This window comes from Galleria mellonella, unplaced genomic scaffold, assembly GCF_026898425.1.
Source record: "Galleria mellonella isolate WM207_F2 unplaced genomic scaffold, CSIRO_AGI_GalMel_v1 utg121, whole genome shotgun sequence".
In the NCBI taxonomy this organism is placed as follows: domain Eukaryota; kingdom Metazoa; phylum Arthropoda; class Insecta; order Lepidoptera; family Pyralidae; genus Galleria; species Galleria mellonella.
In genome coordinates this window covers 1,763,830-1,781,451 of record NW_026441983.1, presented here as the reverse complement: position 1 = coordinate 1,781,451, position 17,622 = coordinate 1,763,830, and the positions used below count along the sequence as shown (strand labels likewise).

Here is a 17,622-nt window from a genome sequence, read left to right as displayed (position 1 = left end):
CTACTGGACGAGCTTTACAGTTTTACAATACCCTCACCCAGGAAATCAACAATACAATAACATATATATAAAGAATAATACACATAAACAAATTCAATTTCTAAATTTCCGCACACAAACAAGCCTTGTTTGTGTGTGTGTGTGTGTGTCTGTGTTTGTATGTGTATATATATATATATGATTATCCATTTTTTGTTGTTTAAATTATATTGTGTTTACAGACTTTAGCTGTGTGTTCATGTTTTGATCATGCCGTGTACGCAAAGTTTTGGAGGATTAGCTTGAACAAAACATAATTGTAGTTTATAAATTAATGTAACTATGTTAATTCTCTGTAATGTGTACCTATTGAAATAAAATAAAAAAAAAAAAAAAACACCTTGCGGTCATTCGACGAAACTCCAGCAAGTTGGAGGCAAGTAATATTATTATTTATTTATTTATTTACACATACACTAAACAAACCTTTCATTTAAATTATATCATTAGTTAAATACAATCGCTCTTTAAGAGAAATAATATAAATTATACATGTTACATATATGTGAATGTGAATGTGAAAAGGACTCCATTTTCCGCACTTAGCCTCTCATTTGGGCCATTGTGCGTATGAGTCGTGGCTAGTGCAGCCAACCTAGCTCCGTCCAGAAGCGCAGAAGCTTCCTGGGTTCTTCACAGGCCTCACGGAGCGACCTCACAGTTCCGAGGATTTCTAAACGTTGATGGGCCACAGCCTCACAGCAGCCGTTTCTTCGGCGTCGAAACAGCCTCGACATAGAGGGCTGTCTGTGGCTCCTATTGTGTATAGATGTTTGTTTAATGGACAATGACCCGTTATTGTCCCTATCATTGTTTTGAGGTTTTTTCTGTCTAGATGTAATAAACGTTTTGATAGTCGTTCATTCAACATAGTTATACATGTTACATATAACAAAACAACATAATAATGAAGATTATTATGTTGAAGCATTCGAGTATTCTGACACTTCCCTACGGTTGACTGGGAGAGAATGCTTTTAGCATTAAGTCCGTCATGTACACATATATATGTACTAATGAATAAATAAATAAATAAATAAATTACACAATTATATAATAACATTACTATTTTACTTTTAATTTAGAATAAAAAGAAAAACATATATAAAAATTAAATGAATGTAGCACAGTGTTTGTGCAAAGGACCTAACTCAGCATATGTCGCAGTTTCAAATCTGAAGCTACGACATTGAGTTTCAGTAGGCCCTAAATACGTAACTCACGGAGACATGTGTGCAAGAGATGTAATGTATAAATATATAATAATAATAATATATAAAACAGTGATAAATATATTATGTATTATTAAGTAAATATGTATTATGTAATCAATTGTCTTTTTAGCTCGTAATTTTTTTTTTTATATCGTATTGTCTAAATAACGTGCATATGTTAAAACCCTTTACATAATAAAATCACAATATGAAAACTTGATTTTTGTTTGATTTGACCTTTCGGATTATCCGGATTTTCGATTATACGAAAAACTTCTGGTTTTATTCGATTCGATTAATCAAGATTCTATTGTATATAATCATCTGGTTGTATTCGACTCGAATAATCGAAATTCTATTGTATATAATCATCTGGTTTTATTCGATTCGATTAATCGCGATTCTACTGTATATTATGATCTGGTTTTATTCGATTCGATTAATCGCGATTCTATTGTATATTATCATCTGGTTTTATTGGACTCGAATAATTGACATTCTAAATCAGTTTTCCTATTTCGGAAAGCCAAGCGCACGAAGTAGCCGGCGAGAACTAGTCTAGTTTAAAAAATGAATGCCTCCTACGAATTAGAGATCTCAATTCACATAGTATTCGTGGATAAAGGACGAGAGAGATAAGTCGAGAACTCAATGGATTCCGGCAGATTTCTCTAGAGACGACTGCAAATCATTAATGGACCAATAAAAATATAATTCGCCTTGTAAATTAAGGGAATGGATGGTTCCGTAGGCTGTTTTGTATCGAGTGGCACGAGTTAAGTATGAAACGAGCTCCCTGCTAAGGTTTTTCCCTAGAGTTTTTCCCACAGTATGGGGTTTTTTAAAAAGGATGTAATTTTTTAATGGCTGATAATGGAATGGTAACCCCGCCCGCGCTATCGGTATACGCTGGCGGGGCACCAGTGAGAGGTGATAGGTGAGGATTAAACGGGTCAGTTAGCCCGTCGTGACGAATTCAACAAGAATTGTTCACGATGGTTTCCAGTGGAACCTTTTCACCTTATATGGACCTTATCAGGTCTGATAAGGTGTATTGCTAGCAATAGGTTCATTAGACCCCATTACTAACAATCCCTTTCCCCCAAAAGGGTGTATTAAGCCATGTAGGTCCCGGCATAGAATGAGCCATCCACTCCTTTCCCGTGAGTGTCGTAAGAGACGACTGAGGGCGCTTATAGATAGATATGTAGATAGATACTCTTTATTGTTCCCTCCATAAGATTACAATAGTAAACTTATTATAGATACAAACAAGTACAAGAAATGATCACAGTGAGAAAACAATGGGCGACCTTATCGCTAAGAGCGATCTCTTGCAGGCAACCTTTGGATGGAAAGGAGTAATTATAAACAATTTGGTGGGAGGCGCGACGAAAAATTTTGATCCATGAAAATGGTATGGTAACCCCGCCTGCGCTAACGGGATACGCTGGCGGAGCACCAGTGAAGGGTGATAAATGAGAATGAAAACAGGCCAGTTAGCCCATCATGATGAATTCATCAGGAATTAACCATGATAGTTTCCAGGGGGAACCGCGAGGACGTCGACCTGGTTGGGTATAATGCTAGGAATGGGATTCTCAGTCTCCATTAACTATCAATCCCTTTCCCCCCTAAAAAAAATTTAGTTAGTTAACTTATGGCAAACGTCACCCTATTTCTTATATGTATTTAAAAAAAAAGCAGATACACCATTCGACGGAACTTTTTCCAGTTTCGGCCTTTAACTGTCCACTGCTGAACATAAGCCTTCCCCTTGGAAGGTTTTGCCAGTAGTTGCCACGCTTGGCAAGCGGGTTGGCAACTGCAGTTAGGCTTTTGGTGATATTTGAGGAACGCTGCTGCCCATCCCTCGCCCGTCTATAGTCGACTCTTACGACACCCACGAGAAAGTGAGTGACTTCATTCTACGCCGGGACCACACGGTTTCTATTGCTCTTATGAAAACCTTTTCAATTAAAAAGTAATCATCGAAATCGAGTTATAATTTGCACAAACAATATTTCTAATATACACAAAAAAAAAAACAATTGAACCGTAAACCTCAAATTTGTAAGTCGGATAAAAACAAAACAGCATTATTATCTAACGGTGACTCAATACAAAAGACGTCTGCATGGGTACTTCTGTCCCACTCGTGTTTTATAGCTATGTTTCGGTTTGAAAGGGTGGATGTGATATTGCTTTGAAGTGACAGGGTAAAGGGTCGTAATAACTTAATCCTCGGAAATGGTTACGCATAAAGGATACCATGGGTGTCACAGTGTATCCTGTGACATCCATAGTACTATTCACGTGCATAAACGATGGTTACAATTTTCCATTAGGCGGCCCGTTAACTTGTTTGCCATTCTAAGATGTATGTTTTTTTTTTTTTTATTATTACATTATATTAATTACGTATACAATTACAAAGCATCGAACCTAGGACCGTGTGTATTTAAACTACACCTAATGAATAACCTAGTCCAGTGTTTCTCAAACTAAAAGTCATGACCCCAAGGGGTCACAATTTCCGAGAAGGGGAAAATAATTATTAGTAATGCTTCACTAAAATAAATGCATAAATTATGTGCCTGTAATGAGGAATAAACAATTTATCTATCTTTTTTTTTATACAACTTAGAATGACAAACAAGATGACCGCCCACCTGATGTAAAGTGGTAACCGTCGCCTATAGACATGAGCAGTCCTATGGACATAACAGAGTATACTGTTTCGCCCATGATACCCCCCATGCGTTGCCATTCCTGAGCACTCGGGTGTTATTCCTCTGTACCCTGTAAATTTACTGCCATATCCCACCCTTCAAACTGAAACACAGCCATGCAAACACAACTGCTTCACGGTAGAAACACGAATGGGACAGAGGTGTCCAAGCAAAGGACTTTTGTACAAAGTCTCCCTCTGGTATCTAATAAAGTCTAACTGTCTATTTCTAGAAATAAACCCTGTCGGATCGACTTCCATGCGGTTCTTTCTAGAATCCGTCGTGCTTAATTCTTGTGGAATTCATTACGATAAGCCAACATGCCTCTTTTCATCTTCACCTATCGTTTCTCATTGGCGACAGCGTATGCTCATAGCACAGGCAGGGTTACCATTCCATATTCACCCTTTTAAAGTCTCCGAGAATGGATCGCAGTTATAAACTAGATAAAAGATAGATGCTATCGCATACAAACGTTGTAAAAATCAGAAACAAAGATTAAATTAATTGAAAAAAAAAAAAAAACTATGTCAATTTAAATTCTGTTAATGCTATAAACTAGTTGTCTGCGGCGGTTTTGCCCTCAGAAATTTTAATATATAAAAATCCCGTGCGACGTAGTTCGTTCCTGCCGATCTTTGAACTGCTCGACAGATGTTAATGAAATATTATTAATACCTATTTTATGCTCCAACTTGAGAGATAAGATAGTTTTTATTTTGATATTATTTTTAAAAATCGGTTAATTTTTTTTTTTAGTTTATCCGTTACAAGCAATAAATCAAATCTTTGTCTTTAAAGTATTAATTAAAAAAATATGTTTAAATAAATAAACAGGTAGAATCCTTTTGTTAAAAGATTATCCGCTAGCGTAAACCAACAGAACAGGCGGGGCTATTATTCCTTTTTCATTCAAGAAAATAAATTATTAAAATTTGGGGGCTCTTTTACCAGAGAAGGGGGGTCACGCACGCAAAAGATTGAAAACCACTGGCCTGAATCAATCAAACTGCGATCACACATCAATTCTCGCTCGAAATACTTTAAGACTTTTCAATGGACCATAGACAATCTATTTTTAAGAAATGAATTCTAATTATTCGATCAATTAATATATTTCTCTTAATTCCATAAATTAACAGCGTTACGTTTTGTTTTATTGACTTTTATGGGATAAAAAAATTTAAAATACCAATTAAACATCAAAATACTCACTCTAAATTATATTCTTCAAAAAATACCCATCCATCTTCTGCGTGAAAATAAAAAAACGATTTCTTTATTTAAAATTTCTAAATTATCTCGGACGAGACGCCCTCACGCGTGCGAGTCCGGCCAGCGACTACTGAGTTTCACCACGCACAATTCCAAATTCAAAATCTGACTTCGAACAGTCCAGATATACATGACCTCTGATATAAACGAGTGTTCCCCCTTTATAGGCGTGATTGTACAACGTCATAAGGGTCGGGGGAGATCTCGTTTTACTGGACATCCCTTATCAAACCACAATACTGGCTATTATAGAAATCTGGTCGTACTACGCTAACATTAAGGTCGAGTTTCCAATGTGTGATAGGTTTTCATGGATTGATTTTTAGTGCAGAGGACTCTAGGCTGTAAATGCTTGAAGTTAAAGTATAGAATTGCATATAAGATTTTATAGAGCCACAGGTTCCCGCTGAAAGTACGCGTTTTACATTAAAAGAAAATGTCGGAACTAGACAATTCTTTTCTTAATTATTTAATCGTAACTGATAAATATTAATAAAAACTTTATAAATATACAATTACTTTAGTTCATAACATATTCCTTTTTAAAAGGCCGGCAGTTCACTTGCAATGTATCTGGTGTTGTTAGTGACCATGGGCGGCGGTAATCACTTACCATCAGGGAAGCCGCATGTTCGTTTGCAGTGCTGTGAAAGCAGTTCATTATCATCTTCTGAACGTCTGGAACTAATTATCTACAATAATTTTCAATATTGCACCGCATAATTATATTTCTATTGGCGTGAATTTACTGGGTACAGAGGAATAACAGAGGATATCATGGGCGAAACAGTATACTCTGTTATGTCCATGGTACTGCTCATGTCTATAGGCGACGGTTGCCACTTTCCATCAGGTGGGCCGTCAGCTTGTTTACCATTATAAGTTGCATAAAAAAACTACCTACATATTACATACATAACAATCCTTCTTTGTACCAAACATTTTTTGAAATATGTTCAATAAAGAATAAAACGTGTCTTAGGGATGACACCTAGAATATATAATAAATTACGTAAATCTCTCACAGACATAGGTGACATAAAAAAATACAAAACTAAACTGTATGAATACCTAGTAAACAGAACATACTATTCAATTGACGATTTCCTTGGAGATAAATGCAATAAATTTTCATAATATTATATTTTTTTTACTGTAAATGTGGTATTGTTGATTTTCTTATATATATACTAGCTGACTCGGCAAACGTTGTTTTACCATATACATTATGTCGAGAATTATACATGAAAATTTATCGCATCGATTATATTTGATCGCCATCTTGCAACCCTATTGCGGCATATAAAAATCGCGATTAAAAAACAGGGGTTGATCGTGAAAGCTGAATTTGTATGTATTTTTCAATGCTAAATCATAATAAAAATAAAAAATTTTGTCAAAAAAATAAAAAAAATATTTACGAGTGGGTCACCCTTATCATTGAGGGGTATGAAAAATAGATGTTGGCCAATTCTCAGACCTACCCGATATGCACACAAAACTTCATAAAAATCGATAAAGCCGTTTTGGAGGAATTTAGTAACAAACACCGCGACACGAGAATTTTATATATTAGATATATATATTCTTATATAATTGCGAATTTGTATACCTCGATAGGTGAGATTGATCATAGAGGACTTATCTTGGTTTGACATCCATTGTTACCTATGTATCACAAAATAAATAAATTTTTCTGGTCTCGAAAATCCCGGGACTGTATTTGGCTAATCTCGGAAATTTTCACAGACAGGTCTAAATCCCGTATTCCCGGGAACTAACATGCTCGGGTTTGTTTATTCTAGCAGCAATGCCCCTCTTAAATACGCTACCTCATTGATACCCTATTACTATATCCCTTCAAACCGAAACACAGCAATACAAACACAACTGGTTCACGATAGGTACACGAATGGGACAGAGGTGCCCAAGCAAACGACTTTTGTAAAATCTCCCTCTGGGTTGTATGAACTCGGATACTTTCGACGGCGATAAATTAAACTATACAATAAAATATCCTTATAAAAATGGCAGTTACATCTTTTTCCTTTTAGTTACAAGACTGAGGTCCTTAATTTGTATTCCTGTCTTTATCTAACACATAGATAATAATATAGCTGTCTCTTTCACGCACTAACAAGTACAATCCCATTCTTTTCATCTAGACATACTATGCTCCGACCACGGGTTTACTCGATTACAATTTTATATAAATGCAATCTTCATTTAACTAGTATTTACCCGTGACTTCGTTTGTGTGACCAGGGTATGCTTATTGACCGGGATCAAACGTAGCCTAACGTAGTCCTTCTACATTTCATATACGACGTGTATGACAAATTGTATGATAAAGGCGAAAGCGTTGTATTATGGTCAGGTCAACCCCCATAGAGTGGGGGGAAAAGGGATTGTTAGCAATAGGGATTAGTAACTCTGTTGCTAGCAATATACACTGTCAGGTCGACCTCCAAGTGGTCCCTCCTGGAAACATCCATCCTGCTGAATTCCAGATGTACTTTTTTTTTATGGATGAAAATGGAATGGCAGACCCACCCGCGCTAATGGTATACGCTGGCGGAGCACCAGTGAAGGGTGATAGATGAGAATGAAAACAGGCCAGTTAGCCCATCATGATGAATTCATCAGGAATTAACCATGATAGTTTCCAGGGGGAACCGCGAGGAGGTCGACCTGGCTGGGTATATTGCTAGCAATAGGATTCTCAGTCTTCATTACTAACAATCCCCTCCCCCCATTCCAGGTATACTCGTCTGGATGGGCTTACTGATCTGCCATATTATTTTCACCTATCATGCTTCACTGGGGGGAAGGGATTATTAGTAATGGGGATTAGTAACCCCATCGCTAGCAATGTACCCTGTCAGGTCGACCTCCTCGTGGTTCCCCCTGGAAACTATCGTGATTAATTTATTGTTAGATTCGTCAACTGGGCTAACTGAACATACCATTATCATCCATTAAAAAAAAAAATACACCCTATCAGGTCGACCTCCTCGCGGTTCCCCCTGGAAACCATCGTGGTTGATTCTTCTTGAGTTCGTCACTATAGGCTAACTGACCTGCCTTATCATTCTCACCTACCATGCCTCCCTAGTACCCCGCCAGCGTATACCAACAACGCAGGCGAGACACCATTCCATTAGCAACTATTAAAAAACCCCATTTCGAAAAAAAATATTCATTGAAATCACTTCACAATTCGCACACACAGTATTCAGCGTACAGGCCCCCTTTTTTGTAATCGGTCAACGGAACAGCACCACAGAGACACGGGTCATTTACTACCAATGTATGGTTTCATACATAAAGTTAGCTACGACTACCTTATACCATCAATCATCCGCTTTGACCTGGATATAGAAGTAAATAGATGGAGTAATCCATTTATATAATCACCAGACGGAGACTTTGTACAAAAGTCGTTTGCTTGGCCACCTCTGTCCCATTCGTGTTTCTACCGTGAAGCAGTTGTATTTGCATGGCTGTGTTTCGGTTTGAAGGGTGGGATATGGCGTGAATTTATAAGGTACAGAGGATTAACATCTGAGTCCTCAGGAATGGCAACGCATGGGGGGTACCATGGGCGAAACAGTATACTCTGTTATGTCCACGGTACTGCTCATGTGTATAGGCGACGGTTACCACTTTCCATCAGGTGGGCCGTCAGCTTGTTTGCCATTCTGAGTTGTATAAAAAAAATAATCACGCGCGTGACATCCCTGCTATTACAGGCGTCCATAGATAACGGTAACACTGTTAACCATCAGACGGGCCGTATGCTTGTTTATCACCATAGTTGTATAAAAAAAACTGAACTAGCTGCATCCGCAACTGATACCCGCGCTCATGATATCTCCCATGCGTTACCATTCCTGAGGACTCGGGTGTTATTCCTCTGTACCCAGTAAATTCACGCCATATCCCACCCTTCAAACCGAAACACAGCCATGCAAACACAACTGCTTCACGGTTGAAACACGAATGGGACAGAGGTGGCCAAGCAAACGACTTTTGTACAGTCTCCCTCTGGTAAAAAAGCGATAGGTCTCTTATTGTAATAGTATTTCTTACATCACCATCATACCAGCTTTTAACTGTCCACTGCTGAACATAGGCCTTCCCCTTAGGTTGTTTTGCCAGTAGTCGCCACGATTGGCAGTCGGATTGGCAACCACAGTTAGGCTTTGATGATGTTTAAAAAGGAACGCTGCTGCCCATCCCTCGACCATTATGCTCCCTTAGTCGCCCCTTACGACACCCACGGGAAAAGAAGGGGTGGTCCATTCTATGCCGGGACCACACGGCAATGTTTCTTTTATCATATCATATCAGCCTTTAAGTGTCCAGTGCTGAACATAAGCTTGAGGTTGTTTTGCCAGTAGTTGCCACGCTTGGCAGGCGGGTTGGCAACCGCAATCAGGTTTTAGTGATGCTTTAAGGGGGACGCTGCTGCCCATCTCTCACCTTCCCTTAGTCGACTCTTACGACTCTCTTTCTTATATATTATTCATTAATTAAACGTGTACGCATCTCTACCAGTGGGGATAGGTGGAAATCTCACTCTTACCCCCCCCCCCCCCCCATTAGGGAAACGTTGGTAGGGGCAAGTGGAATTGGCCGGGGGGAAAGGGACTGTTAGTAATGGAGACTGAGAATCCCATTGCTAGCAATACACCCAACCAGGTCGACCTCCTCGCGGTTCCCCCTGGAAACTATCATGGTTAATTCCTGACGAATTCATCATGATGTGATAACTGGCCTGTTTTCATTCTCATCTATCACCCTTCACTGGTGCTCCGCCGGCGTATCCCTTTAGCGCAGGCGGGGTTGCCATGCCATTTTCACCCATAAAAAAAGTGGAATTGGCCTTATAAATTATTTAAAAAAATAAAAAAATGCGACATACTCAAAAATAGAATTGTAACCCAAAAACAAGGAATTACATAGAAGGAATGATAAAACAGAAACTGTAAATCATATGGTTGCCTCCTTTCTTCTTATGCAAATATAATTAGTAAAAAGAGGACGAAAGATATACCATCAGTTGCTGTTTTTCTCAATTCATAGCAGGCTAGTGTAGAGAAAATGTTTGATATGTCAATTATTTGTCAATGACAAATTTTACATTACTAGATTATATATTGGACACAGTTTATGTAGAAAGTATGCGAGCAGGTTGTATCTGAATTTGGTAGGGTTATACGGCCGTATAACATTTTCTATACACTAGCCTGCTATGAATTGACAATTTTATCACTCCTAATGTAATGCCTTGTCCTTAGATTCTGTCAAAGCATACCATATAGGTCAAATGAGATGAGCCGCATGCTAGTTTGTCCCTGTGTTGTAAAAAATATAAAAAAAGGTGAAAAAAAAACATGGCGGCTGCCACCCTTTATATGTGCATATATGTATAGCGTGTTTCAACAAGTGACGCAGCCTGTGATTAGGGCTAGTGCCGAGTGATGTAACTGCGGCGAGAGAGCACACGGGCGGCTGAAGAGTCGACATCCTCAAATGCAGGGGTGGCCGACTCGACTAGACCAAAGATCAACTGTTTACCGACGAGACCCTGTGCGATCTACCAGTTGCATACTTCATGAGGTCACAAATGTAACGGCACAGTTCAGTACACGAGCGTGTAGTGTTGCAGTATTGTTTATTGTATTAAGAGGGAGAACGTAAAACTGAAACTGCTTCTCGGCGACTACTTGTTTATATTAGTGCGAGCGTCGCGTCCGAGCGTCCTTCGCTGGATTAGCAATGTATTATATTGTTTGTCTTGCCACCATCCACTGGACTAATAGTCACGATCGACCAGACGACGATAGTGATCGTCGAGCTTTCCCGTTGATATAAAAGGCAATTAATGGTCGAGGAATGGGCAGCAGCGTCCCTGTTAAAACATCTTTAAAACCTAACTTCGGGGTATTGTTAGTAATGGGGTCAATTAGCCTCATTACTATATATATATATATATATATATATATATATATATATACCTATAATAGAATTTTAGTTGAATGATTTTAAAGTTTGACAGTGCAATTAGAAAAATGAAAAATACAATACAACCGAATTGAGTGCTTTCTTGTTTTTAAAGTCCTTTAATAATTCTTTTTTTAACACTTTAATAATTTTCACCAACTGTTACCTACTCCACGCCACCTCTGTCCTCGCCACCATCAGTAAGGACCTCTTAAGTGTCAGACAGAGATCTACGGTCAGCTTTGAGTGCGAGCGAGATGGACAACATCTCAATACTTCATTCATAGAGTAGAGATGAAATTTCATCGCTTCCAATCTTCATCACTTAACTGTTTGTTACTTAAGTTAACTAAAATTAAACTTAATACTTAAATATAGCATTTAAGCATACGGCCCGCCTGATGGTAAGCAGTCATGAACCATAGTTGCCAAATTCTTATTCTGCCAACTGATCTGATTACATCTTCTTGTATTATGATACCCTGGTACTCGCCAGCATATATTTAAACTAATTTTCATTTCATGGGATCTCATGGTGCGCAAGGGATTTTAGTCCCATTGCTAGCAAGGTACCCTGTAAGGTAGACCTCCACGCGGTTCTGCCTGGAAACCATCGTGGTTTATTTTTGATGGGTGAAAATTGTATGGTAACCCCGCCTGCGCTAACGGGATACGCTGGCGGAGCACCAGTGAAGGGTGATAGATGAGAATGAAAACAGGCCAGTTAGCCCATCATGATGAATTCATCAGGAATTAACCAGGGGGAACCGCGAGGAGGTCGACCTGGTTGGGTATATTGCTAGCAATGGGAATCTCAGTCTCCATTACTAACCATCGTGGTTAATTATTGATAAATTCGCTATGATAGACTTTTGACCTGCTTTCATCCTCACCTATCATCCCTCACTGGTACACCGCCAGGGTGAACCTATAGCTCTGGCGGGGTTTACTTTATTATTAAAAAAAACAACGCATTACAGTGTGTTTCCTCTACCTTTCACATCTGTAAACCTATTTAATGGAAAGTACTGACGGTTACCGGGACGGGACAGAGATACCCAAGCAATCGACTTTTGTCGATGTTTAACTACCACTAACTAACGACTAAATGTCCAATATTTTACAAAGTAACGCCGGCTGCTAAACTAGTCAAGAGATAAAGATAAGGAGTTTCTTGGAACGCGAACTACCAACTTCTAAATTAGTTTAATAGGGGAGAAGTCACGGGCGTTGCCTAGCAACGGTCTGAAGGCGATAAGTTTAAGGCTAAGAACAAGGAATTACACAGAAGGAGTGATAAAATTGTCAATTCATAGCAGGCTAGTGTATAGAAAATGTTATACGGCCGTATAACCCTACCAAATTCAGATACAACCTGCTCGCATACTTTCTACATAAACTGTGTCCAATATATAATCTAGTAATGTAAAATTTGTCATTGACAAATAATTGACATTTTAAAACATTTTCTATACACTAGCCTGCTATGAATTGAGAAAAACAGCAACTGATGGTGTATCTTTCGTCCTCTTTTTACTAATTATATTCGCATAAGAAGAAAGGAGGCAACCATATGATTTACAGTTTTTATTTTATCATTCCTTCTATATAATTCCTTGTAATTAGGTTTAAAGCAGTCCGCTTTTGTAGTAACACTTATAACTGGATACTATTAAGTACTAATTGTATAAGACGGAAGCACTCGCGTGAGCATATAAAGTAGCCTATATGCTAAGATAGGATATAATCTAACGGCGTGCCAAATTTCATGCAAAAACGTTCAGTAAAGAGGTTTGTTTGAATCGAAGCATTTGGCGTCCCATTGTTTCTGCCTACCCTAATGGGAGACAGGCGTGACAGATATGTATGTATGTATGTATGTACGTTCAGTAATTTTTGTATGAAAAAGTAACAAAAATGCATCTGTCGTGACAAACTGTCACATTTATTATATGAATGAGATTTAAATATAATAAAAAAGCCATGTGGTTCCGGCATAGAATAGGCCACCCTTCCTTTCCCGTGGGTATCGTAAGAGGCGAATAAGGAAGGGCGAGGGATGGACAGCGTCCCTCTTTAAACATCACACTAAAAGCCAATCCGCCTGCCAAGCGTGGCAACTATTGGCGAAACCCCCCTTATTGGGGAGGGCTTTGTTGCTTGTTCAGCAGTGGACAGTTTAGGGCTGATATATATATATATATATATATATATATAAAATCTTAGGTTATATAGATAGAGCATCGAGCCTCAAAAACGGGTCAACTTTTTGTCAGCCAATTGTCAAATTAGCTGACTCGTTTTGTTTACCAGTGTTCTATATACTTACGCACACAATGCACCTTGACGTATCTATATTTAATTATGTAATAAATAAAACGAGTGTTTACGCATTAAAAAGATGCAGAAATTATAAGACAAAATAAATATAGAAGTTACAAAGGAATCACTCGTAATTATTTGTCACGCAAAATTGTATGAAAAAGTTGAGCCGCTTTTCTCGAAGCATTTGTATGGAGACACTGTATAATCTAAGATATATATATGGAAATGAATTTGATTTTTAGCACCGTACGGCCCCCTGATGATGACTTCCGGATGAAGTCGGAACAAACGACGAAAGCGGCAAAACACGGCGACTTTATTAATTTCCCGTTATATATATGTATATATACATATATAACAGACTGTAAACTGTAAAATCTTTATTGAAATAATATTATTCACAAGCTCTTTTAAATCGTCAATTTTTTTATGATTCTAATGCTGGGTTCAACAGTTACAGTAAGTTGTTTGCATGGCTGTGTTTCGGTTTGAAGGGTGGGATATGGCGTGAATTTACTGGGTACAGAGGAATAACACCTGAGTCCTCAGGAATGGCAACGCACGGGGGGTATCATGGGCGAAACAGTATACTCTGTTATGTCCACGGTACTGCTCATGTCTATAGGCGACGGTTACCACTTTCCATCAGGTGGGCCGTCAGCTGGTTTGCCATTCTAAGTTGTATAAAAAAAAGTTTTTTTGTTTTTGCAACTTTTCAAAATATTATGTACAAGATAATTTTATATCAAAAATTCTTTTTGTTAAATTTACTTGAATAAAAATTATTATTAACAATAATAACTAGCGCGCCGCCCCGGCTTCGCACGAGTGCACATTACATCACATTAGAAACGTCTAAATTTATCAGTGTTCCTCTACAATATTATGCATGTATTATACATATAAACCTTCCTCTTGAATCACTCTATCTATTAAAAAAAATCACTTCAAAATCCGTTGCGTAGTTTTAAAGAAGACTTTGTTTTATACTATGTAGTAATTTGTTTTCAGCGAGAGAAATTTTTATCAAATTTTTTCTTGAAAAATAAGGCCAAATTGTTTTCTATGTTTGTGACCTCATAACTCCGTCAGTTGTGAACCGATTTGGAAAATTCTTTTTTTATCTGAAAGGATATACTTACAGATTGGTTACATACATATCGTCCGACTGCTAACGTCGTCCGACTGATAATGTCGTCCGACTGCTAACGTCGTCCGACTGATAACGTCGTCCGACTGCTAACGTCGTCCGACTGATAATGTCGTCCGACTGCTAACGTCGTCCGACTGATAACGTCGTCCGACTGCTAACGTCGTCCGACTGATAATGTCGTCCGACTGCTAACGTCGTCCGACTGATAATGTCGTCCGACTGCTAACGTCGTCCGACTGATAATGTCATTCTACTACTAATTTCATTCATTAGTAGTTGTTGATGTACGAATCGGTACAAACTTTTTTTTTAGTTTTTTTTTATACAACTTAGAATGGCAAACAAGCTGACGGCCCACCTGATGGAAAGTGGTAACCGTCGCCTATAGACATGAGCAGTACCGTCGACATAACAGAGTATACTGTTTCGACCATGATACGCCTTATGCGTTGCCACTCCTGAGGACTCAGGTGTTATTCCTCTGTACCCAGTAAATTCACACCATATCCCACCCTTCAAACCGAAACATAGTCATGCAAACACAACTGCTTTACGGTTGAAACGCGAATGGGACAGAGGTACCCAAGCAATCGACTTTTGTACAAAGTCTCCTTCTGGTAAATGAGCAATAGTATTGCCAATTCACATTTATTAACAATGACTAATTTTCGATAGTTATGATTAAAATAAATAAAAAAGTAAATTTTTAGTAAGTAATAAAATATAGCCATGTGGTCCCGGCATAGAATAGGCCACCCCTTTCTTTCCCGTGGGTGTCGTAAGCGGCGACTAAGGGAGGGCGAGGGATGGGTAGTAGCGTCCCTCTTAAAACATCTCCAAAGCCTAATTGCGGTTGCCAATTTGCCTGCCAAACGTGACAACTACTGAAACCCCAAAGGGGAAGTCTTATGTTTAGCAATAGACAGTTCATAGCCAAATTTAATTCCATAATTCCATATTATATAACAGTTGCAGTATCCACACTTTGGTAAACATATTCAGTTCCGCTGGTGGAGCGCTTTCTTCTGAACGATTCTGACGGTTTCCACGTCAGCCTGTCATTGGGGAACCCTGAAATTCGGACAATACAGCCTCCACCCACACCTAGGGCGGACCAGTATAAAACAAAACGTAGCAGTAACCTATTTAACCCATAATTTATTCCCATTTCTTCCCATTATGTGCCCTCGCATTGTATTCAGTAATTCAGTCTATAGAAGATTTATATTAAACAAATATATTTCTTATTTTCTTATAGAATCTAGGTTCAAAATTGAACTGGCAAACTTTCCTACCTCTCACTCAATAATAGGAAAACAATTGACAAGGAAATATAAAACGTAGCATCTCAAGAATAAGGTTCAATTTGATTCGACGTATAGTAGTAGAGTAGGGTGCCTCTGTGAATAGGACAATTGGGTATTTCTCCACGAAAAATATCTCAATAAATGACGAGATGATACGTAGATAGGAGCAACTGGACTGCTTCACTGGGGGAAAGGGATTATTAGTATTGGGTCTAATGAATCCATTACTAGCAATATCAGGTCACACTATCAAGTCGACCTCCACGTGGTCCCCATGGAAACCATCGTGCTGAATGTGAATTCATCAATATTGGCTAACTGACCTGCCTTCTCATCCTCACCTAAGCTACAGAGGAATAACACCTGCGTCCTTAGGAATGGCAACGCATGGGGGGTATCATGGGCGAAACAGTATACTCTGTCATGTCCACAGTACTGCTCATGTCTATAGGCGACGGTTACCACTTTCCATCAGGTGGGCCGTCAGCTTGTTTGCCATTCTAAGTTGTATAAAAAAAATACATTTCTGCATATGTTCCATCATCATATCAGCTTTCAAGTGTCCACTGCTGAACATAAGCCTCTCCTTGTAGGGTTTACCAGTAGTTGCCATGCTTGGCAAGCGGATTCTCAACCGCAGTCAGGCTTTAGAGATGTTTTAAGACGGATGTTGCTGCCATCCCTTGCCGTCCCTTAGTCGCCTCTTACGACACCCACCGAAAAGGAAGGGGTGGCCTATTCTATGCCGGGACCACACGGCCATTGCATATTGCATAAAAAATAGATTATCCTAACAAAGTCCTACAGGGGGGGAAGGGATTGTTAGTTATGTGGATTATCAGTCCCATTGCTAACAATATACCCTAACAGGTCGACCTCCCCGTGGTCCCCCCTGGAAACCATCGTGCTGAATTCCAAGTGTATTCATCACGATGGGCTAACTGACCTGCTTCATTCTCACCTATCATCCCTCACTGGTGCCCCGCGTGGGCGGGGTTACCATTCCATTATTATTCATTATAAAAAAAAAACAAAGTCCTACAAAAATAAGACAAATGGTCACCGTAGCGACGGCGGCAAGGAATGCCAGAGGCGTCAGTTATTTAATAAAGTGGAAGCACCGCGCGGCGGGCACGTGTCCTAGTATGCGATGCGAGGACGTCCCAAATACAGCACATTTCATAGTCACCCCAGTAATACCACCGTTCATATTATATCTACTATTATATTTAATCTGTTTTAATTTATTTCTTTATCTAATAACAGTTATTTAATCTACACCTAGGCTATAATATTATAAAGAGGAAAGATTTGTATTTTTGTGTGTATGTATGTTTGTAATGAATAAACACAAAAACTACTTTGCCGATTTCAAAAATTCTTTCACCATTACAAAGCCACATTCACCCTGAGTAACATAGGCTATATTTATTGCTAAAAAACATTAGGGATCCTTACTAAAACTTTAGTAACGTAACTCGAGGTGTAAAAAGAATGCTATAAAATATCTTTGGTCGCGTGCGCTGCGGAAACTATTGGCGATAAAACAAAAGTATGTTCTACAATAT

General features: G+C 38.7%; 1 protein-coding gene across 1 annotated transcript in view; it reads right to left on the bottom strand.

Annotated features, from left to right (window-relative positions):
- Positions 1–5,380, bottom strand: part of LOC116413560 (synaptic vesicular amine transporter) — a 43,382-nt gene extending 38,002 nt beyond the window's left edge. The window contains exon 1 of the mRNA XM_052898428.1: positions 5,201–5,380. The gene's annotated coding sequence lies outside the window, so the exon portion shown is untranslated. The remainder of the gene's footprint in view (positions 1–5,200) is intronic.
- Between the last annotated feature and the right edge of the window lie 12,242 nt (positions 5,381–17,622).